Below are 24624 nucleotides of genomic sequence, written 5' to 3'. Positions count from 1 at the left end.
TTGCTTTGGCGAAAAGCAACCCCATTCACTACCTAGTTATGAAAATAGCTATTTTTGTGATAACTGTACACTTGAATCGAATATTAAGAAAAGTTTTGCATCTTGTTGCATGTTTCTTATTAAATATAAAGGCTGAAAACGTCGTTCGTGCGAACGCTAGTAGTTATCATGCTCGTTATCATGTGCATTCAGAGTTTAGTAGAAAAGTATATAGTCAATTAAAACCAATTTTAACGAAGGCGTCACCTGTTAAAAATCAGTGATTTTAGCAAACTCTTTCTTTTTAATTACGAAGCAATGAAGAAATAATCAAACCAATCATGATCATGATGTATAAATATTGATGTAATAACTTCCGGACGCTTTAGTTCAATTGATTCAAGTATATAATTCACACAACAATGACTTTTCACTGTACAATTTTCATATGATCGAACATATTGTGGCTAACCGCTGCACTTAGAACGGATAATGTAAGTGAAGTTCGTATTAAATAGGTGTCAAATTTTAACAAATGTTTCGTAAATTCAGTGGCCCCCACAATCTATTGTTGACCTGTTCGGCCATTCGTTTCCTCAATTAAAAAAATGCCAAGAGGAGTATAATATTGATGCGCGCACGTTAATTGAATTTGAGGAATCTTCTGAGTTGAACAATTTACCAAATGATCGGTCATTAAAATGCTTCATGTTATGCACATACAAGGCATTTCAACTTATTGTTCCGGATAGTCCAAAACTTCAATTAGTTGAATTGTTTGCTACAATTTCTAGAATGGAATATGATACTCGAACCATTTATTTGAAAATGGGATCAGGTTGCAAGTTAAGGTCAAAAGATTTGTGCGAAGCAGTATATCAAGTCAATGTTTGCATGAAAAAGAATTATAATGCTTACTACTATATAATGGATGGCTCGGATTTTTGGATTCAAAGACTACAGGCAAACAGTTCACATAATAACAACGACACGCTAGCAATTGAAACAGCTTCACCGAGTGAAACATAAACGATTCGTTGTAATTATGTTATGAAGAGGACACATGCCGTCAAAAGTAAAAGAAGACTTCGGGGAAAGAGACAAAACATTTCTCTGTCTCGTTTCTTTTACGGTTTTATTCCTTATGACGGCAGAGTAACATGTAGCAGTGCTATAAAAAAGAGTAACAAATAAACCTTTTCTTCCTGTAGTACCAAAACCGTCACATTCACTCACCAAATTTAGTACCGAAAGAGCAACATTCTCCCCTACTATTTTCTCTCAATTTTCATTCCCGCTTATGTCATTTTCGATCCTATCTTTATTCTTTCCCAAATGTGTCAAGTTGTTGTATGTACGCGAATGTAATGTTTTTAGTGTTTTGTGACAATGCATTCATAAGGATTGCTTTCAGCATTCATACGGACTGCTTTCGGCATTCATTCGGATGTCTTTCGGCATTCCTACAGATTGCTTATTTTTCGACATTTGTGAGAATACATGCACACGGAACGGACTTCTTTAGGCATTCATACGGATTACTTTCGGCATTAATATGGAATGCTTTTGCACCGGTATGTTGTTCAGTTTTGTTGTTATGTTTTGTTCGGAATGTGACTTTGGTACTCCAGGAAGAAAAATAGTATACAAACCACGGATCAAAAAGGTGTGTTTTAGACCACGGTGGTGAAAACGTCCAGGGATGGAGCGACGCGAAGCGGACCTGGGTCTAAAACACACCTTTTTGATCCTTGGTATGTAACATACTATTTCATAACCTTTTCGCAGTGATTTTGAGGATAGCAGAGCACTACTCCTAGCATTAACATTGAATGAACAAGCGTCAAATTCTGAGGCTTTAGTGATAAGATCCTACCACTTAAGATTGTTTGTATTGTATGTTTCAGACATGATAGCAAATCAAAAAAAGAGAGGAAATATTGGATGGTGGCAATGTCAAAACCGAATGGTGACTGTCACTATTCGGCTGAACCGATTGCCAATTTTTTTTGTTTGTTAACATTTTCTATGTTAATGCTAGGACCACTCTAAATAACGCGTTTTTGTTTTCAAACGATCCTACGTCTCTTTAGAACCACCATAACTATTGATAGCCTGAATATTCAAGGCTGTAAACTTTGGGGAGATCACGAAGATGCAGATACGCGGGTGACACACCACACTGTGGTGTCACCACAGTTGACGATACAATATCGGATTTCATACAAATATTCACCTCCTGTGATGATTCTCGTCTTATATGTAAAATCATCAGAAGCGGTGAATTTCTACTCACAATTTTTACAGCCTTGTGAATATTGAGTAGTTTCCTTAAATTTTATTACAGTAAACTAGTTTTCATGTTTCGGGCCGAAAACGAGAGTTTTCGACCCCTTACATCTTTTTTTTAGAAGACAACTTAAAGTAAAATGGCAGATTCTGAGTGTATCGTGAAGCTCGCTTTTACCTCCTATACTTGTTTTCAAATCAAGTAGTAGTCCATCGACGATCGCAAAAACTTATAATGATATCTCGTTGCAACATATTTGCATCACTTGGAGGGAAACCAAAAAACTGCAGTATAAATGTGAGTTCGTATAGGTTACGGGGCGGATTCATAAATTTACTATAGATGGCGTGTACATACTCGGATCGGATATAGATTGCAGATTTTGTATGAAAAATTTATCGACTTTGCCAATAATTCAGTGGAAATTTACTAACTCAAAACCACTCAAAACTAACTTAATCTCAAAACTAACTGGAGTGAAACCAAATGTTTCAATTATATTTTGCAAAGAAAATTGTTTATGATCGGATTTGAATAATATTTTAGTGAAAAACCGACACTATCGGTAAGTTTTCTATGCAAAATCTGCAATTTATACCCGAGTAGAGAAGTGAGCTTTTGAGCTTTAGAATAGACATTTTTTTTGTTAGGTTAAACATGGCCTTTACAGAGAGAATTATTTTCCACTTCGTCTCGACGAAACATATGCATAATGTAACAATAATCCTCTCGGTATACGAATCATGGCGCCACGTTAGTGACGCAAGTACACACTACAATTATTTTTTTAATGACTGAGGAACTTTTTGACTTTTCTTCCTTGGCTCCAACGAGTATATTAATCGTAATCTAGGCAGATCCCGATTTTTGTATGGGAATGATCAGATTTGACCCATTCTGAATAATATAAACAACTGGTTGTAAAGTTAAATTATTGCGTATCGGAGCTTTCAGAGTAACCCTTTCTGATATCAATACTTGTGTTGGTAAAAGACTTCCTCTTGAAAGAGGTTTTTGTCTGATTCACATTTATACTGCAATCCTTCCTATTTCCTGTGATGCACACAATTTTTGCACGCATTATGATCAGAGAAATGATGCCTTCGTATCCATAAATTCAAAACAAGTCGCATGCATCCAATGGACCTTGCGATTTTTGGCGTCTTTACATTGGTACAGAGCTAGTTACGCTCTGCAATACGGCTCACAGTGCCGAAAAAGTTGCCCACACTCAAAACAGTCGAAAATTGTTTTCACTCCTTTGGACTGTTTGCGAGTACTACGAACGTCGTTTATTTGCTCTCCTAAAAAACAATGCTTTCGAATAACTTTCGGCGCATGATTTCGAGTGCTTTTGTATCAGAAAGCGTGTAAAAATTTATTTTTATATGCTTCCTACTGCGGGTTGAAAAATGTAAACCCACGGTGACAGAAAGTGACAGATATGTAAGCCTTAATACGTAACTCTTTCGACCTCCTCAATCGATAATAAAATAACTAAGTTAGTACACCTCTTAATTAGCCATAGCTATAAAGCAAAAATATATTTAAGCGATACAAAACTAAATTTACAACAAAAAACTGTTCTATCACATGCCTCGAAAAAATTCGGTTGATTTTATATCGTCGTTTCAAAAATGAATAGTTTTAAAAAGGAAACTATCTAAAAAAATTTCGTTATCTGCTGGTGAGAGAATGTAACGTTTTTGGTCGCATGACAAGAACATATGGAGAGAGAGAGAGAGAGAACTCTCTCTCTCTTTGTTGAAGGTTGTATTTACAACAAATAATATTTAAATAGCCAAGCCAAGCATATTAATTAGTCCTAAAATTAGGACTAGTGCTACTGAAATCGGACTTGTGCAAGTCGATTGTTTTTGTTTTTCGAATCTATTAGCTATTATTTAGAATCTACTATATTTATTCTCAAGGAATTGTGAATTCTAAAAAGAACTATTTACAATTGAAATAAAATAAAATGAAAAAATAAACTCTTTTAATACAACCGACCATATTTTCGATTAACTGATACCGTCATGCACAATGTACACAGCATACAGATTTCTTTTAATTCTTCGGTGTTCGAATCATCTGTAAATGTCGCATGTAACATCCATACGGTATTAACCCACATAACACTATACATTTTGCCATGAGTGATATGCCTTAACTGATGTTCTGCTTGCACACAGTTCACATTTTTGTAAACTTTTCATGCTTGCTTCTCGTATATTTTATGTTCTGGCAATATATTTTGGATCAACGAATTTACATTGCATACATGCATTTACGTTTAATGGATGCATATTTCATCCATGTGTGTTGTTATATGGCGTTATTTAGTGGGGTTTTTTTCGTACCATTTTTTTTTTGTACCGCTTGAGTCGGTGGAGCTTGTAGATTTGAGTGAAATAATATTTTTTGGTGGTGGTTTTTCCATTATTGTCTGAATAAAATTACATAAAATAGAAGTGACAGAACGATATTTATACGCGATTTGATATATGATGTTGATGTAAAATTTATGCGGATAAAGTACGTATGGGAACTGGTGAATCTACAAGTTCCTGATCTTTGGCACACATGCATTTATAATGTACGGTGGCTATAGGACGTCCACAATAGTATATTGTGGACCACGTTTTGAAATGTTGATTTTTGTCAGCTCCAGTCCTAAGTTATACATACGAGCGCAGCGAGCTATTAAGTGGTCGACAAGTGGCTAGGTCAACTGTCAGTGAATTCTCGAGGTAAATCTGTTGTGCTGGTAAATCGGTAGAATTGGTTCGGCTTTGCATTCTAACAGTATATTTCGATATATCTGTCAATAGTTGTTTAGGTAATAGTATTCTTAAATGAAAATTTTGCGCAAAAGAAGTGAAAATGTTCATCATTATCTCTATCATCATCATTAACATATACCAATTCCAGGAATGATTTTCTTATTTCGAATTGCTGGAAGTAAAATCCGTGCAGACGTACTTTATGGATGACCTCTTCAAAATGTTTAAGATAAACTTAACATTACTTCAAAAGACGTGTTTCCCTTTAGAGTTTAATATAAGCTTTTTATAATTAGGATCAACGCACATCAAGCACGAGTGGTACTCTAAATAGGGTACTGAAACCTACCAGTGTGTCACACAACTGTAAAACACTGTAAAAAACCATTTCATACTCTATTTGTCGACTATCATCACTTTGGCTTGGAGCGCGTTGTTAGAATGAATTATCGCTTCGATGAAAAACATCGATTCACCTAATTGAACGAATTATAATGAGAACGATTTGAAGTGCCCATAGCCTCTTTTAAGTCGAATTAGCGAAACAGATCTCCATTTATTTTGCGCTTACAAAAATAGATTAAATTATTTATCGATCCAGACTTCGTAATGCAATATTCATTCTGAAAGTTTTATATTTTAAAATGGATGCGAGTGCCGTGCTATACTTTAATAGTTATTTATGAAACAAGAATCGTATACCAGCAATTCTGTGACGGAAAAAACTGTTTCTATGCCAAAATATGGAACCATTATACGACACAAACAATATTGCCTTGGCCACTGTTGTAATACTTGCACGCCTTTCCACGTTTTTCGAAGCCCTCACGAACGCACGAAATCTGGTTATCGATAATTCCAATTGTCAGCTTTTATACCGATAAAACAATCCAACGGTAGTCTCAAGGTACCAGATCTTCTTTGTTTGTTTACCGATGAAACAATCCAACGGTAGTCTCGAGGTACCAGATCTTCTTTGTTTGTTTCTCTAGCATTCGGAGAATGCGATAAAATTGAGATATTGTCGAAAGAAATATTTCTTTATGAATCGTTTTTGCATTCGCTTCAAAGCAAGTTGGTAGATCGCACTTGCGCTTGTTGTCTATACTTCAGTGCGATCGCACCACTTTAACCACAATACCATAAAGACGACGTATATCGTTACAATATTATTGTTACAACGATGTGTATCGTTAATGAACAGAACTAGGAAAGAAGTGACACAAATGGGAACGAAAAAGTGGGAAGATGAGTAAAAAAAGTTGTTGCTTTGGTATCTGGTGAGAGAATGTGACGTTTTTGGTCCGCCTGTATAAAAAATCTCTTTTCCGTGTAATAAACAGTTCAATTCCGTCACAGAATTGCATAAAAATAGTTTCTTTTTTTGTCGTTTAAATAGAATTGGTGTTGTGACCTCGTTTCTCATCCGAATTTTATTTTATCTTTCTGATATTTAAAAGGGAACTGCAAAAAAACCCGGAGAAAAGTCTTTTTCCGTTTTTCAACAATGAACAATTTTCCAACTGTGACTGTGACTATTATTTTTTTTTGTTTTCACAAAATTATGATTCATAAATGATAATTTCTTTTTTAGTTATTTTATTTGTGACGGCGCGGCACTTGAGAGTATAAGTTTTGTGTTCTTTTAAGGCTCCGCATAAAAACAGTTTCAGACATTAAATCGAACGCAAATTAACAGGAAAGACTTAACGGAAAATGAATGAATGAATGCATCTCACCCTCGCATCAGATTATATATAAAAAGCATGTAGGGTAGGGTAAAAACACTAGTATTTGGCATCGTTTAGACATTCTGCCAAACGAATTGGTTTTATTGTTCTAAACAACAGATTGGCGAATTTCTAAACCATGTCGAAAACTGGTGTTTTGACCCTACATAAATGATAGTACCCTATCTAGCAACCAAACTAGGAAAATTAAGGTGGTAAAACTGTGTATTCTGTCATAGAAAATGTTACACTTTTAAAAATAAGTTAAATGAAGTGTGACAGAGGCGCCGACTACGGTGTTGCCGCGAGGCTCGGGCAACACTATGACCAAATTAGTCGAGGCTGAGCAACACTATGATTCGACGACACAATAAATATCATTTTTACATCAAAAATGATTTAAACTGTAGAAGAAAACGAGCATGTAAGTCAAAAATTCTCGCTGCGTGGCATTTCACTTTAAGAACAATTCCAACGTTAGCTTCACTACTTTCTCGGAATTCTATATAATTTAAAACAAATCTTTCGGTTCCACACGATAACTCGACTAACATCTTTTTATCGCTGTTCTAGTTTTGTAAGAGTATGTTACAACATTAGGAAAGTAAGTGAGTCATTACATGACAAATTTGAATGTGTGTGTGAGTATCTGTATTCAAGTGTGAATGTTTATGAAACAAGAGCGTTAGCAAAGTTTTTGAGGGACCGTATTGAAACGAACTTTATCTTCATCCGAATTTACACTGGCAGCACAATTAAGAAAAAAATCGCTCGCTACGCTCGCAATTATCTTTTATTCTTTACAAAGCTTATGGTTCTTATAAAGAAGTTTCGCCAAATGTTCAAAAGTGCCCAGGACACGGCTGTTTATCGATAATTAAATTTTACAAAAGCATCAATTAATAAAACATCAATTTTCGATCATACAAAAAAGCGACTTTTTTGGGCAACACTATACGAAAAAAGAAGTCGGCGCCTCTGAAGTGTGAGCAGCGATGTCATTTCATGTGTTGAAAATATTACGTCTCCTGTTACCATTTCGGTGTTTCAAAATGAATAATCTGTGATTTTGACATGTTTTTTTGTGTGTTGCTCCGTCATTTTGGTGTGCAAAAATGAAATAAAGTTTAAAAGTTGACGCCGATATTGCTTTAAAAAAGAGCGCGGCACGGCAACTCTATTGCAAATTTGTCAAAATGAGGTGGTATTTTGACTGCGTCAAAAGTAAGTTTGTTTGCTAGATTGGTAGTACTCTTTATACAAGTCTAGCGTTGTAAAAGAAACATTAAATATGATCCGCTTCGCTGTGCTGACAGTATAATATTATCAAGAGACTACAGTTTCAACTTTTCTCTTCTTGAGCTACGAACAAACAACATGCATGCGTGAAAATTTGTATTGTCATAGCGGTTTCTCAAATGAACTGTGGATTACACAAAGCTAACCTCAAAAATAAATTAAAGTTGACCTTGTGGTTAACTTTGTGAAAATGCCAGCTGATTTGGCATCTCAAATGACATTGACAATGATGTATTGTGTACACAATCAGTCAAAAATCCTGAGGATAAAAGTGACGCAAGTCCTTGTGTCTACATACAAAATAACTAATATTGCTGAGGCTGACGCATTCTGCACCTATACGCAAAAGTTTTATCAACAAAAAATTGACCCAAAAAATTTAAGAAAGCAAATTTTACAAAAAAATTGCGTCAAAAGTGGCAGAACTGGAAATTTTTAGAGACATGCCGTAGAACAGTTTTTCACAGTCGACTTGGGGAAGGATCCAGCTGAAGACTAAGGAAAGCGGTTTTTTAACTCCTTTTAGGCTCTAGCACACGGGCAACCTTCACGGAAAACTCATATATGCACCCCAGACGAAGAAATCGGGAACAGCTTCACGATTATAGAACATTAGTTGTGTGCTGCATATTGATCTGAGGATCATACAATGCCCGCCTAATGAATATTGTTGTTGTGTGCTGGATATTATTTTTCAGCGTGCAGGTCTTAGCTGTATGCCTGTTTTATAATATAAAATGACGCCATTTTTTTCAATTCAATAAACAACCTAATTTATCGTTTAATAGAAGAAATTGATTTAATTAACTTTATCAATTTTATTTGCGTTAGCAAAAAAAAAACAAAAAAACTTTTTCAATTTTTTTTTTTTTTCAATTTTATTATTATTATTTGTTATTAGCCGTAGATTTATATTTAAATTCATCAAATTGCTAACAGATTTTTTTTTGCTTACGTTTTTTCCGGTCACCCACCCAAGTACGGACCGCGACCATCGATGCTTAACCTCAGTTTCTGACTGCCAACGACTTTACCACTGCTGCTATACTGCTTGCATATAGTGGCAGTCTTATTTCGAACCGTTGTTACTTTGCTTTATGCAGCACACAGGCATATTTATACCTGCATGCTGAATATTGACTAAATGAATAAAGTCGTCCATATTTAGAATGGGTTATGCAACAACATTTAATTGAATTTATTTTCTATGAAATGTAGTACTTCTCCCCACTAAGCAATGTCATCGGATATTATTATTTTAATTCTGAGCCTGGTTCTGAATTAGAGGTTTTTTCAATCGTTCTACAAAAAAACTGTTCACATTAATAGTGAGCATCTATTACGCGAATTAATAAATTAAGATTGGCTCACCTAGTTTGTGTATATTACGTAGGTGGAAGCACGGGGTTTCAGGGGGTTTCGAACATTTAGTTTTTTCATGTTGCAGATATTGCAGTGTCAAATTCTGTCCAAGATGTGACATATTTGCAAGGTATTGGCCTTTTTCACAAAGTATAATCAGCGTAACCTTCGTAAAAAGAATCTTGAATCTGACAAGAGCACGTTTGCCTATGTGTAAAAAACAAATGTTCAAAAACCCCTGCTGAACCGTGGCGATCCTCTTGTCAAACGGACAGTACATAAACAAATTCCATCATTTATTGCTGAATACCACCAACTATTTCTGTTAACATTTCAAAAGCCTTTAACACCGAAAATGGATTTAAAAGTTCGTTCGTCAAAATTTCTATTGAAATACATAAATGTAACATTATCATTGCATATTAATTCGGTAAAAATAGAAATAACTTTAAATGAAGGAATAAAATTAGATTTGATAATCATCTTTACGCGTATGTTCTTGAGATCTTCCTTTTATTTCATTAAAACAATAAATTTATTGTTGCATAGTCGATTCTAAATACAGACGACTTTATTCATTTAGTCAATATTCAGCATGCAGGTATAGTTCGATAGTACCATTTAGTCAATATTCGGCATGCAGGTAAAGTTAAGTAATACATCCCACAACTAATTTGAAGATATAATTCAGTACACAGCAAATATATACCTGGGAACCTCACAATATTCCTACGAGCTGAATAATATTGTTGCCGGAACTATATTTTGAAAATATTCTTAGGGTGGGTCGATTTTAACAACTTGAAAATCCACAGCCAGCGGCAGGTGTAGCTTGCCAAAACTAATCAATCTGCATCAATAGTTTTTCTTTTCCGAATACTTTTGAGTACCGCACAATTGATTGAATGGGTTTGTCAGGCTACTCGCATTTCCTTTCAAAATTTCATAGAAAATTTTCTTAAAAAAGCTTTTATAAGCCTTGCAGAGGCTCTAATAGACTGAAACAAACATAATACAACTTAATTTGGAAAAATCGGTGCATTCGACGTGAAAATATTTACATTTTCTATGTAATATTGGGGGTCTGTGAATTTTAAACCGCCAAATGAGCGATAAACTTCCTCAAATTTGGTTAGTCCTTTCTGTTAGGGTTAGAATAGGTAAAAACGACAAAGATGTCGAATTGTCGGAATTTCTCGGATTCAATCTGAGATTGATTATTACAGATGTTGTTAAAAACGTCATTTTTTCGAAGTAGTAGATTCTGATGGAACGAAATACGTTTCTTTTACCGTAGAATTATGAATCTCCTACTATTCAGATGCTACATAAATGTATTTCAGTATTATTTGAAATTTGCCAAGGCCGCTTTGACTTTATCTAGCCAAGTGTTTTAAGTGAGGAACGCCCGCTAACAAAACTTGACATCATAAGGAGAGTATGTCTGGGCTGCGACGACAAACTTGCAGATGAAAACAAAAGCAAACTGTTGGAGTTACTTGTTCTTGATGTTGTACATGAGAATTTGGAATTTGGAAAAAGACACGAATTGAGGATTACAAGAATAATAAAAGATACAAGAATCGACGCCGCTTTAAAGTATTCTATGACGATGGCGAAAAACTATTTGATATCGCTCGCTGTAAATGTGTCAGAAATTGTTGCAAATGCGCTGATGGCGAACTATTTGAGCCAAAAACGGAAATTTCTACAGATTTACAGAAGATTGACAGATTTCTACAGGAATAGAATCTGTAGAATGTTTTACATTTGAACACGCTCTTTTTCTAATAGAGTAGCTCGACCTCTGAAACTATTCATCGGTAATAACACAGCACTGCTTATAGCATGAACATAGAAAATATTTGTAGGCTGTTGAAATCATAGCACGCATCGCGTTACTTTTGTGAAGATAGACGACTTGTTTCGTTGTTTGCCTATAAAGCCTATAAATAATAATAAAGAAAGTAATTATCACCTACGAAGCATTAAAGAAGGTTTGACAATTCAACTATACAACGGTAATTTAATGAACGTGGACAAATGTTTAGTTTTAAGTCGAGCAAGGGCTCCAATAATTCCAAAAATATCAGACTTCACTGATTACACTTAGCAAGCTTTTCATTCATATTTCATTCCCTCGACGAAAACTGTTTGCTTTGCGAGAGCTCGGAAAAAATAAAAAATATTTCTAATAATAACCATGCATCCAATTATTAACAATGAAAATCACTAAAAACTCCAAATTTGACACTTGTCAATTCATTGTTCATGCTAGTAGCATTTCTATGGTAATAATCAATCTGAGAAATTCCGACAATTCGACATCTTTGTCGTTTTTACCTATTCTAACCCTAACAGAAAGGACTAACCAAATTTGAGGAAGTTTATCGCTCATTTGGTGGTTCAAAGTTCACAGACCCCCAATATTACATAGAAAATGTAAATATTTTCACGTCGAATGCACCGATTTTTCCAAATTAAGTTGTATTATGTTTGTTTCAGTCTATTAGAGCCTCTGCAAGGCTTATAAAAGCTTTTTTAAGAAAATTTTCTATTAAATTTTGAAAGGAAATACGAGTAGCCTGACAAACCCATTCAATCAATTGTGCGGTACTCAAAAGTATTCGGAAAAGAAAAACTATTGATGCAGATTGATTAGTTTTGGCAAGCTACACCTGCCGCTGGCTGTGGATTTTCAAGTTGTTAAAATCGACCCACCCTATTATTCATATTACATGTTTATTGTAATACAACACACGGGAACATTATTCAGTCTGCAGCAAATATATGCAGCACACAACAAATGTCGAATTTGCCGAATTTTCCGTGTTCAGAAAAATTGTATTTTTGTTAAGGAGAACCTTGTGACATGGTAGAAGCACTATTAACAGTATTACAAAATGGACCAGCCATTAACAAATCAGCCCAATCGCGCCAATCAATCGTAAATGACGTCAAAAATCAAAACTGAAATTAATTTGCCTAAATTGAAATACATTTTTCTGACCATTAATACCGAGATTAAGTAAATCTGTACGTAATTTGTAAACGCATTTGTTTTAATCCACAATGCTTTGTGACTCGGAAGACGTTAGAGTAACCCCTTTAGCGTTGTTGCTACAATTTTCATTTAAACTGTGTCACATTCTGTTTCGACATTAATTCCCGTTTCACCGAATGGATTATGTCTTGTGTTTATTCAGCTATCAGTTTTCGGAAGGTTTAAATACATTATACTTTTCGATAATAAGGCAAATATATAGCTGAAACATCAAGTCAAAAAAGACAATAATAATTGTTATAAAAGAGCTTTTCGCTGTGGGTGATTTGAGATTGGGGTATACGCGTTTGTGCTTGGGGATTGATGTAGAAATTAAATTAAATTAATCCATCCTGTTTTAATTTATCTTTTCTACCTTTTCTGGCATAAATTAATGGAATGATTATGTTCGTTTATTCCATAGACGGTTGGAGTATTGTTTAGCAAAGTTATGCGATAAACCATATTAAGCATCTGGTGATCTGTGAATTGTTATCTATTTGTTAAGGAATGTAAGCGCGTATGTTTGAAACGGATTTCAGTCGTCTAAACCGTTGGTCCACATACTCACGCCTCGAGAGAGCGGTTTCTTATGCCACTTATAATGTTTGTCTTAATGCTTCATTCACAAATTTTGCAAGCGGAGCTATAATTAGAGATCTGCGTAACGCTTTTGACAATACTCTGGGAAAAATCTCAACCTGTACTGCTGCGCTTCATGGAAATGATAAAAAAAAACTGAAAATTCAAATGAGAATGTCTACGATTTTTCATAAATTTCTTATACGACTAGGCTCTGCAGCTCTGTAAATAATATTTCTTCTTTCTCACTCTTCCATTCAATTTTCATCCGTGTTTACCAGGCATGAGGGTTGCCGAAAATCAGCCGCCACCGATACATTTCACCAAGCTGAGTATTTTAAAACCAGCTCAGCCAGAATAAAACGGGTGAAAAAATAATCTGTGGAGGAGGCAGAGTTTTTTGAATTCAAGAGCTTTAAGCACCACCTTTCACCGCCAGGAGTCTGGAAGGCTAGCGATGAATTGAAATTTCATTTTGATTATGATTCGCTAGACTTTTTCTTGTGCAAATGGTACAGTACTTGTTCGAACACTGTATCAAATACAACTTGTCCTTTTTTCGGCTAGCCGCCGCTATCAATTTTCAATCGGCTTTCGTGACTACAAGGTTTTATAGTCGACTGATTTTTTCATATAACTTATTACATATTTCAAGTTCCCCAGTCTATGCAATCCAACAGAAATGGAAGATTGAATTTGTTTTTGCAAAACATCGAGAAATTATTTGCTTTCTCGGTTTCTCTAGTTACTTCGTAACGGAAGGGTTGAATGGACATTAAAAAAACAGTCAAGACCACAATCGGATTTTTGAAAGAGAATATTGAGGTCTGTTTCCAGTATCCCCGAACTTGTTTTGGTATACCTCGACCGAGACAGTGGATGGTTGGTTTGTAGTGTTGTCAGTTTCCTATTTTCTCTCCTCCTTTCACAACTATTTACCGACACTCCATCGCCTATGCTCGTTGAGCTACAACAGGTTGAAAATCGACATTTCTTTTTGCAATGGAACTGCACGTAAGGTATGGTCTAATGTTAGAATTCGTATGGAGCGAAGGAAACAGCGATTTCGCTTATCTCACCCTCATCGAGTTCAACAAATGAATTTAACCTCTCTTGCAGAAAATTTGAAATTTCAAATCTTTTTTTAATTACCGCTGCCAGCAACAATTTGATCTCAAATGTTTTGGTTTAAATCGATAAAGCTTGTACGCTCTTTCAGGTAGAGTTAGTGAGCTGAATAAATTTATTCGTAAATTCAGTGCGATGTGGAGATTTAATCAAATTTTCATTTTATTCATTAGCGGTTTGTATCTGCAAATAAATTTTTTCAGCTCACTGTCCCTGAAAGAGTGTACGCTACTAATTAATTTTTTTTTTAATTTTGAATTTTCTGCGAGCTAGGTTACGTTAAATGCATTTGTTGAGCTCGATAGATTTGGTGAAATTTAAATGAAAGATGAGTTCATCTTAGGGTGAAATAAGAGAAATCGCTATTTCTTTCGGTTGATATGGACAGACCATACCTAGTTTATACGATCATTGATTTTTTCGAAGATAAAATATTTTTATCATTCACCATCCGTTTATATAACGAGCTTTCCAGATGCCATTCATATATTGCCATTCAACCCAACCGTGCATCATTTCAGTGTCGACTTATCAAATCAAATTCGATTTCTGTGTAGAAGCGTTAGTTATGTACGTGAAATGCAAAAAAATCTATTCTTATTTCACTTCTTGCAAAAGGAAACATTGAATACAGTTTTGTTGTTCTGATTTTCCATAAGGTTTGCGTTCACAACTGCAATTTATCCGACTCGTCATTACTATTAAACCTTCAAATAAGAAGCAACCTTGCAACAGGTGCAATTCATAAAAAAATGTTTTGACTGTCACACAGGTGCAGATACCCCTTTCCCCAATCGATTCATAGAATAACTTTCCCAATGCACCCTAAGAACAGGCAAAGGAACAGAACTGGCTCTACGACGCAGTAGTCCAACATTCTCTTATATATTTCAGTTTTTTAGTGGTACAAGCCACAACGTTACGGTCATTGCATCCATTGCATACAAGACAAGGACAATTAATAAAATCTTTTCATTTTCCTGTTCTTGGAGTCCGTTGCTTTCCCCCCCAACCCCAATATATTCTTTCACAATGACCTTTCGCTTTCCGCTCCCCCTCATTTCAATTTTGTCAGTCTTTGAAACACATCTTTCTGTACAACAAGTAATTTACTTTTATTGACAAAGTTATTGAATTTCAATGAAGAACTGATGCATAGAGTAATTTTTTCAATAACTTCGAACTGGCAGTATGTAGAAAATGTGCGATATTACCTTGGATATTACCCTGAAACCTTTAAGGAACATACTCGTATACAAATGTAAAATTATAGTAAATTGTAGGTTAGAAACTAAGCGAAAAATGTACTAGAGTTTTCATCAACCTATTTTATCTTTAGTACATTTCGTCATGAAATTGCTTCCGTCATGGGGCAGTGACTTATTATTTGTGAACCAATTTATGAGACTTCTTATAAAAGTGAAGTTGCAGCGAATGAAGTAAATACTATAAAAAAATGTGCCGAATTTACAGTAGAATTGATTCAATGAAGTATAAAGAAACACGCAACTTTTTGCGACAGCTTGTATGAGTGGCAGTAAGTGTTTATCGAACAAACACACCGTGTGCGATAGAATATACTACAAGAACTGTAAAGTGTATTGTATGTGCAAGAAATGCAAAACGATTCGAAACTCCATTTCATTTTCACTTTAGTTTTCAAACAACCTTTTCGTATATCATCGAGGAAGAAAGACATTTCGTAGTCTTATTTTCCTATCCATAATTGTTAAAATTTTGAGATTCCTAAAGTTCAGTGTAAAAAGTGGGTAAATTAACTGAATCTTTGCTATGATAAAACAAGAATGGTACTAGAAGTTTGCTGCACCGACATTTTTGCCAAATTTTTTTTTAGGAAAATGTTGTAGGGTTATCTCTTAAAATATTACATTTTAGTACGTTTTGTTATGTGTCACTGAATTATTTTTTCATGAACAAACTTCACTGCTGTGACATTTCATAGGAATGAACCAATATGAAGTTGTTACAGAAGAAAATAATTTATTGCGAAAATGAACCCCTTCTGTGTTAACCTGTCACCATTGCTCTTTTTGTGTCAAATCGTAGCACTCTCAAGCACCGAAGCCGACTTTGTCTTCAGTCAATTGGCCAAATAGAAGATAAAATCTCACATTTCTTTCTAATGATCTATATGGTTATCGATCCTGTTTTCAATTTCATTTATAATGTTATATAGTCTCGGCTTTATATGGTTCTACTATTTACTGCCATCGATTTATGAAAATGTGTGCCTAGTTTGCATCCCATAAAGGAAATTTGAACGCTATACTTAAAATGTTCGTATATTCGGCACACATCCCATCTTAAACTTTCAACCCATAACAAATAATGTAAAACAAATTGACATCATGACATTCTAGAGCTAACTTTATCTTATAGCGAAAGTTTGCCATTTTGTGTTGGATTTTGTGTACGAATAAATATACAAACCGAAATGTGTCTTACAATGAAGAGGAATGGTGACAATTTTAATAGTAGCTGTGGATCATAGTGAGAACTGGGCCAAAGAACGTCACATGAGTTTGTAGATGTGTAATGAAACTTTTAGAATTAAAATCGAACTACTTTGATAGTGTGAGGATGAAATGAACGAAGGATTTATAGCGGGAACAGTGGAAAACTTTAGGCTTTAGAGTCATTTTGTGATTAGTTTTTCCCCAGTATATCTCGAAATGGTGTGTAGCAGACGGTTGCTGGAGTATTGATTTTTTATGAATATGAAAAGTAGGGACTACGTTTGGAAAATCCGTTTTCCTATATTTCCTCATTTGCCACACTTTGTGTTGTTTCCTTGAAGCTGTAAACACGAGCAATTTCGCGTTGATGGATTCGAAAATTCAGATGTATTTTCCATTGTTTAGCTTGTGGTGAAGTTCTAATTGCAATGTAAAGCATAGCAAATAATAATTGTTGATCCAATCAACGCAAAATTGCTCGGTTGATTTTCCTTAAAGCTGGAAACACACGAGCAATTTTGCGTTGACGAAATCGACAATTCTGCTTCGTACATACCAATTTTGCGTAACCTGAGACGAAAAGCTCAGGGGCACAAATTGCAGGAACCGAATTCCCGTACACAGAAAACCAAAGCAAGACTCCTTTTTACATTTATTGAACTTCAAGGAAACATCCTTTGGAACGACAAACAAAGCTCTTCCCTTTCCCGCACATCACGTAAAGTGGAAAAAAAGAAAAAAGAAAAGCTGTTTCGACCTCGAGCACTAGCGGCAGTCACAGGTCAGAGTGGACTGACCATCTTCAGTTGCTTCCGCTAGCCTCTTACTGATGGAAAATTTGGGGAAATCATGGAAAGCTACTAAGAAATCGCCAAAAAATGCAGCAAAGCAAACTAAAGTGAGCTCCAAAAGCAAAAGCAAAAAATAAAAAATTCTCATGCGTCGTACTCACGATTCTTACCTCACCAACCGTCTGATCCGCCCATTTACACCATTCATCCAGCCAGCGAAAATTGCACAATCACCGGCAAACAGCAGCAACAACGCAAACAAAGCCTGTTGTCATGAATATCTGATTGCAACGGAAAACCCAGCATAATTGCTCGTGTGGGACTTACGGAACAGTAATGGCCAACTTTGATATGTTGTGATATGTTGATAACAATGTATTTCAGAGGGCAATTGAGAAGCTCAAGAAACGATACAACGTGTGGACGCAATTATCCAGTGATACAGTCGATCAGTTTTCAAATATACAACTCATGTCTCCTCAGTAAACCAACAATCCATAAGCTAACTATCATGATCATTAATACGATTTCGAACATCCCAATATACTATTGCCAAGCCATTACCGCGAAAATGGGACACATCGTTGATACCATGTATACTTCGTGCTTTATCACTTTATGCTGAATAAAGCCATTCGGGGGAAAATATTTTTTAATAATTTTGCGTTTTATCTCTTATATAGAAGTTGTGTTATACAACAGCGGCAATATACTTGATGTGTGAAAAATTGATAAATGTACACACAAGACCTGAAGGAAGAAACATATCAAAATGTGCCGAAATTTTCCCAAATTTTTTCTTTCTTTTTTTTGAATAAAATATCTAAATGTTTAGGGTGCCGTTTCGACATATATATTTCTGAGGAACGTTAGGTACGTAACATGGTTACATAGGAATATGGCTTTTGATATGTTTATAGGGCGAGCTATGGCATATCGTTGATCGGATAGAAGTAGTATCATACGTAAAGCTCTGTTCTACTTAACATAATACGATATTTTTGTGGGTATCTAGTGGTTATTCAATATTCTTTGCTTAGTCCCCATATATACATATATATATATATATAGTGTCGCAGTAGTATTGTATGCGTGTAATCAAATGGGTGGTTGAAAGCGAATTTTGTTACAGTTAAATTCTAGCAAGTTTGTGGTTTACATGAGACTGTAAAAAAAATTTCAATGAAAAAAATATCTTTGAAAGACCTACATCAAAGACGAAGCAATTTGTTAGATAACAGAAAAATCGATTGAATTTTCGTTTTATTTATGTGCGCCTGAAAAGATTCATTTGAAGGTATCAGGGATTTCGGTAGTAAAAGAATGAAGAAAGACATTTTAAAGGCAATATATTCTGATAGAGTTTTCGGATTTCAATAAATTATTTCTAGGTTCTATATGGTGATACACAGTGTGTTTAGTGAAACAACAGTGATTTATTTTACAATTTATTGGTGCAAGAAAGCAAATCGATTTTTGTCTCTAACATTTTTTTGGGGAAGGTGAGTGTAAGCGAGCATAGAATATTGTAGTAGTGGCTTAACGAGAAAGTGGTTTTTTGTAATAGAATATTGATTGAGCTGTCAGTCAAGGAAGTCAGGCGAAATTTGAAAATATTTCAAATTGGATAAGATTTCTCTCTCCTTTTCGGCTTGGTTTAGAGGGAAACAGCCTACCGAAATCGAACACAATTTCCAGCGGACTTTCTTAGATGTGCCTAGAAAGGTATTGGTCCATAGAAGCCAACGCTTCTATGGTAGAAGGCGATCGAAAGCCGACAATAGGCACCTTTCTTACGGATATGTCTCCAGGTACATGAAACGTAAAAGGTCGTGTGGCGTTTCATTAGAAAGATAATTGCCTGTACTTTCGGGTCTTTTATTGAGTTTAAAATTAATCCCATTAATCCACTTTAAGATAAGAGCAGGAGATAAAAGCAATGAAATAAAAAAGATTTGTTGCTAGAAATTCACCAAATTAGTCAAATATTTACCCATTTTTTGAACTACTCTTATCTCAGTGTGGATGTAATTATCTTTATAAAGACACATTCCACATGACCTTCTACGTTTCATGGACCTGGAAAATGTCCATAAGAAAAGTCTATGCTTGCGGTCTTTGATCACCTCACACTAGCCAGACCAACATCCAGGAATTTTTTTGAAAGTGGTTTTGGCTTCTACTGACCAATACCTTTTTAGTCACATATCAAAAGAGTCCACTGGAAATTAGAAACATTTCGAAGTCTCTGTGTACAACTAAACAATGAAAGTACAAACCAGGTATGGTCTGTCCATACAAACCGGAGGAAATGACGATTTCATTTTGTTTATATGAAATCACTGTTTCCTCCGCTCCATACAAATTTCGATATTAGACCATACATACAGAGCCAAACACCTCACTTGTATTCTTGTGTGAGCCTACGTCCTACTTCGTGACTATCAGAAACAAAAGTCGATCGAATCCATTTTATTTTTTTGTTTCATTTTTGTCAATCCGCCCAATGAATAGAAAGAGACAACGCTCTACAACATCAAGATTGGAATAGACCAACTTTTGATTCTGATTTTATTCTTGCACAAAACTCGTACTTTGCTGAGTTAGGCATGTGTTCGCATGTTTGATGATGAAACGGAAATGTGTGAACTTACATTTTGTTTGTGATTCGCCAGAGGTGTACACGTAAAAAGGAATGACTAATGCTAAGAGTAATCATACCTAGAGAGGAAATTTCGAACAAAATTACGTAAAATATGTGGTCCCAACATGAAATACGAAATGCTTAATTAAGAGGGCAAATTAAACTTTTAAAATCGTCAACGCATACATGTATTGGTGCAAAATTATACGAAATGTGTATCTTATACAAACTGATGTTGGGACCACATTTCGTCGTACAAATTTCCTCTCTCGGTATAATTACTCTTAGGACTAATGTTTGTCGATGAGAAAGTAGTCTTTTTGAAGTGCATAAATTATGAGGAGAGTTATGCACTAACCGTCACAAAAAGACATTTCACAAATAAAAATTTTTCGGTTCATGCATATCTCTTCTAATATATTATTAACGCAAAACGTATAGAAAGATGTACTTAGTACCTCTCACAGATCGAAACACTAGTGGCAGAAACCATTGAAACCAGAACTCGTTGAAAATTTAAATAATTTTGGACTAAAAACGTCTTACGACTGCCACAAAATTTTACGATTTTACCAACTATACAGAGAACGAATACATCTAAATACCAATCAACTTTCACAAGCATATAGCACAATCTACAAAAAAGCTTCACATAAATTATAAAGCGTCTGACTCCGTTTTTGATGGATAAATATATTCACATCAATTATCGCTCTGTTCTCATTAATTAAACATGGGCATTGTTGATTTTCGTTTATGCTCTGTTTTCAATCTGGAACAAACTCAATTTACAAGTAACACACTAGTTATCACAGCATTTACATTGTGCTAATAAATCAAAGAAACATTAATTAAAAACGAAGAAAAAGCAACGAACAAAAACTTTTAAAATATATATTTTCATGCAAACATATTTGCACACACCTTTTCTTTCAAGCATTATCGTAACCCCCAAGAAGCAAAAGATTTACCGGCCAGCTCAAGATTTAATACACACATTTATGTCAACTAACATGAACAATAAAAGTAGAAGTAATAGCTTTCGTTACATTCTCTCGGCAAGAAATTGTGGAAGGTGTGGCATTTGTGTGTGTGCAGGGTACATGAATTGGAGGTAGAATAAAAATATTATCATTTTTTTTGTCTTCGGCTTGAAATGGAAATATGTAATAAATTTCACGATTTTTCAGTCGGTTGCAAAATGGTATTTAAGAGTCTCGTGAGTGTTTTTCAGAAACAAATAACTCATGATTTTTGTATTTCGCTTCGAGAACAACAATCGTATGGAGTCGAAGAAAACTAACCGTGTTAGACACATCTACTTTTCTCTGTCTTTTCTTATATTTTCTTAAATCAGTTGAAATAACGTAAGAAATCTCATGCAAATGAATGAATGAACGAAACATTTAACGAAGTTAAAGTGAGGTTACGTCTGAAAGTACGGCATATCGAAGACTAAAATTATCGGTTGTTGTTGTCAGTAGTATAGGTTTCTTCCAAGGCCGTTCAAAATGTCAATCGTCATCCACAGAGAAGCCAACACAACCTCACTTTGAAGTTTTAACGAACAAATTTGTTTAAGTTGCGGTTATGTTTCCTTCTTTGGATGATGGTCGGTGGTTTTCGGCCTGTCAAAATTCGTTTTTACCGTACGATGGAAGAAACCTATAAAAGAAGAATTTAGAAAGAAACAAAGTTTATGAATGAAAGAACAATATGTGTCCGAAGACTCATTCTTATCCGAGTATTGGTACACTAATCTACATAAATCGCCTTTTTAATTTTGTTTGCATCAAATTTTGTTCACACCTGTTCAGTGAATCCACTTTTTTTTGTTAAATGTCCACATACAGAACCAGTCTACGTAACAGCAAACTACCATAGATCATCTCCAAGATACAACATAACCTCACTTTAGTTTCGTTAAATGTTTCGTTCATTCTTTCACTCATTGTATGCGAGATTTTTTAAACGTGAATGGCACTTCTTGACGTGAATTACATTTTTAACATACATTTTTTCCTGAATGGTGATCATCTTAATAGATCTGACAATGACTACGTACTCAGTCCATATGTTGAAAGATGTGCTGGATTAGATCTACAAACGTTGATCCGTCGCAGAACGAATGCGTGCATACTCTTCATCCATTCTCTGATCACCGGAAAGATTAACTCACCGACACTTCGTTCACATATTACACTGAACTCCAGATCAACGAGACACAATGGTGTGATATTCATTGGAGCGTGTAGGACGAGTCGATCGTTCAACTCCCCATTCAACAACGCCTGTCGTATGTTCAACGCCGTTTCGAACATTATCGATCGCGATCCCACATTGCCGCACAACCTCTTCCGCAATGCCTTGTATCGACTACCAGACTCCAACCTGACTAATTTCTTACGAATGTGATATGCTGACTGACTTTTGCAATTACTTTTATGTGACGATCTGTTATATTCAAATCTATTCTGCTCTATTCTATTAATTTAATTAATTTATTTGTTAACTAAACGTACTCTATCGACGATCATTTGTGATTCCTTAAACTTAACCCTAACTTTAAACGCTCTAAACTATGTTTGATACGTTACACTTCTTACAATTTTATTCCCTTGACTGAAAGTCAGGGGTCTTACGCCAGAAAATACCCTAAAATGTTTGTTACCACACAATGTATGAAATGTTATCAAAAACGTAATTGTTTGTAACCTATTTTTCTTTGTCATCACGATAACTTGAGTAATTCATAACCGATTTTGATGATTTTTTTTTAATCGACGAGAAATGAACTTTCCGAGGTTAAGCCATGTCGGGATAAAGCCCTGGAAATTATTCCAGAAAAACAGGATTTTACTCTGTTGATAATTGATAATACACCACTGATAATTGATATAATTGATAATTCCCTTCACTGTTGATAATTGATAATCTAATGTGTTATTCCCTTGACTGGCAGAAAATATTGAACAATTTAGGTTTTTAAAATTATACATTTGACATTTGTAAGGTCAAGTTCGACGATGAGCTATATGGGATCACCGCTTCGGAAGTTATCCCAGAAAATAGAAATGCAATGTATTAAATGAACATTATAAATGATATTCGATAATTGGTATTTGATAATTGATAATTGAAATTTTATATTTGATAATTAACAAGCGGCACCCAAAATTACATATAATGAAAAAAGTCAAGCAAATCTAACATTAGACAACTCCGACGAGTGTGATGTTTTCGGCCCGATCGAAGCGAGGGTCGTAATTCACACGAGTCGCGGTATCTTATTGTCACATTAGACAACTCGGACGAGCAAGTTTGCGATCAGAGCAAACCTAATATTAAACAACTCTGACGAGTGTGATGTTTGCGGCCCGAGCGAAGCGAGGGTCGTAATTCACACGAGTCGCGGTATCTTATTGTCACATTAGACAGCTCGGACGAGCAAGTTTGCGATCAGAGCAAATATAATATTAGACAACTCTGACGAGTGTGATGTTAGCGGTCCGAGCGAAGAGAGGGTCGTAATTCATACGAGTTGCGGTATCGTATTGTTAGACAACTCGGACGAACGAGAAGTTTGCGGCCAAAGCAAATCGAACATTAGACAACTCAGACGAGTGTGAAGTTTGCAGCCCGAGCGAAGCGAGGGTTGTAATTCACACGAGTCGCGGTTATTTATTGCAAAATTAGACAGCGAGTCGTGATATTTTGCTTATTACAAAAGAAATAAATTTATGAGTAATTTGAGATTTTTTAGATCCTAAATGTGATGATGTTTAAGGTCAAAATATTGTCATTTGCTTGGACTACAGAAATTGTCCATTCTTAACCAGATGAAAAAATCAATGAAAATAAATTAAGATATCTATAAAAGTCTAATCTGATTGACTATGAAGTTTTCCAACATTACCAACCAGCGAAAGACAACATTATTTTGGGAAAATTATCAGTCAAGGGACCGGACCCGCCCAAAAAGGTGGGACCTAGTATTTTACACTCTAATAGTCCGCTTGTATTAAGACGACTGAAAATGAATAATAAATAATAATAATAACGTACTTGACGATGATCTATAATATAACTACAAACAAAGAATTTACTTGCACGTCAAGGATTGTTATGTTATGGTGGTACTTATCAAGGTTCTGAAAGAACAGGTTAAGATACTTTCGAGTTGATCACGAAGGCGGTGTAATCAAAATTTTCCTGTAGCGCCAACTAGGTTTGGGAAATTTTTTATGACGATTTCAACTTAACAAAAAAAAATTGTTTTCAAGTTGAGTTTTCAAACAATATACATGTCTGAATTGTCAAGATTTGTGTGTCACCCGCCTTCGTAAGTGTCTTAACCTGTTCTTTCAGAACCCTGCTAGCAGGGACTAAAATAAGGATTTCTGTGCAGGTGGGAAACTTTTCGAAGGGGCGCCTAAACACAAAATCTTGGGCGCCAAAGTAACAATTTTTTATCCAAAAATAATATCATGCGTTCAGGACGTTGACGTAAATATGT

At 35.1% G+C, this 24624-nt stretch overlaps 1 pseudogene; it reads left to right on the top strand.

The window, feature by feature from the left end:
• The first annotated feature begins 401 nt into the window (after positions 1-401).
• On the top strand, positions 402-1155 carry LOC119077925 (annotated as a pseudogene).
• Positions 1156-24624: the final 23469 nt, after the last annotated feature.

This window comes from Bradysia coprophila, unplaced genomic scaffold, assembly GCF_014529535.1.
Source record: "Bradysia coprophila strain Holo2 unplaced genomic scaffold, BU_Bcop_v1 contig_24, whole genome shotgun sequence".
Taxonomy (NCBI): Eukaryota; Metazoa; Arthropoda; class Insecta; order Diptera; family Sciaridae; genus Bradysia; species Bradysia coprophila.
Note: the sequence above shows the minus strand (reverse complement) of the source record. Positions and strands in the feature narration are given on the sequence as shown.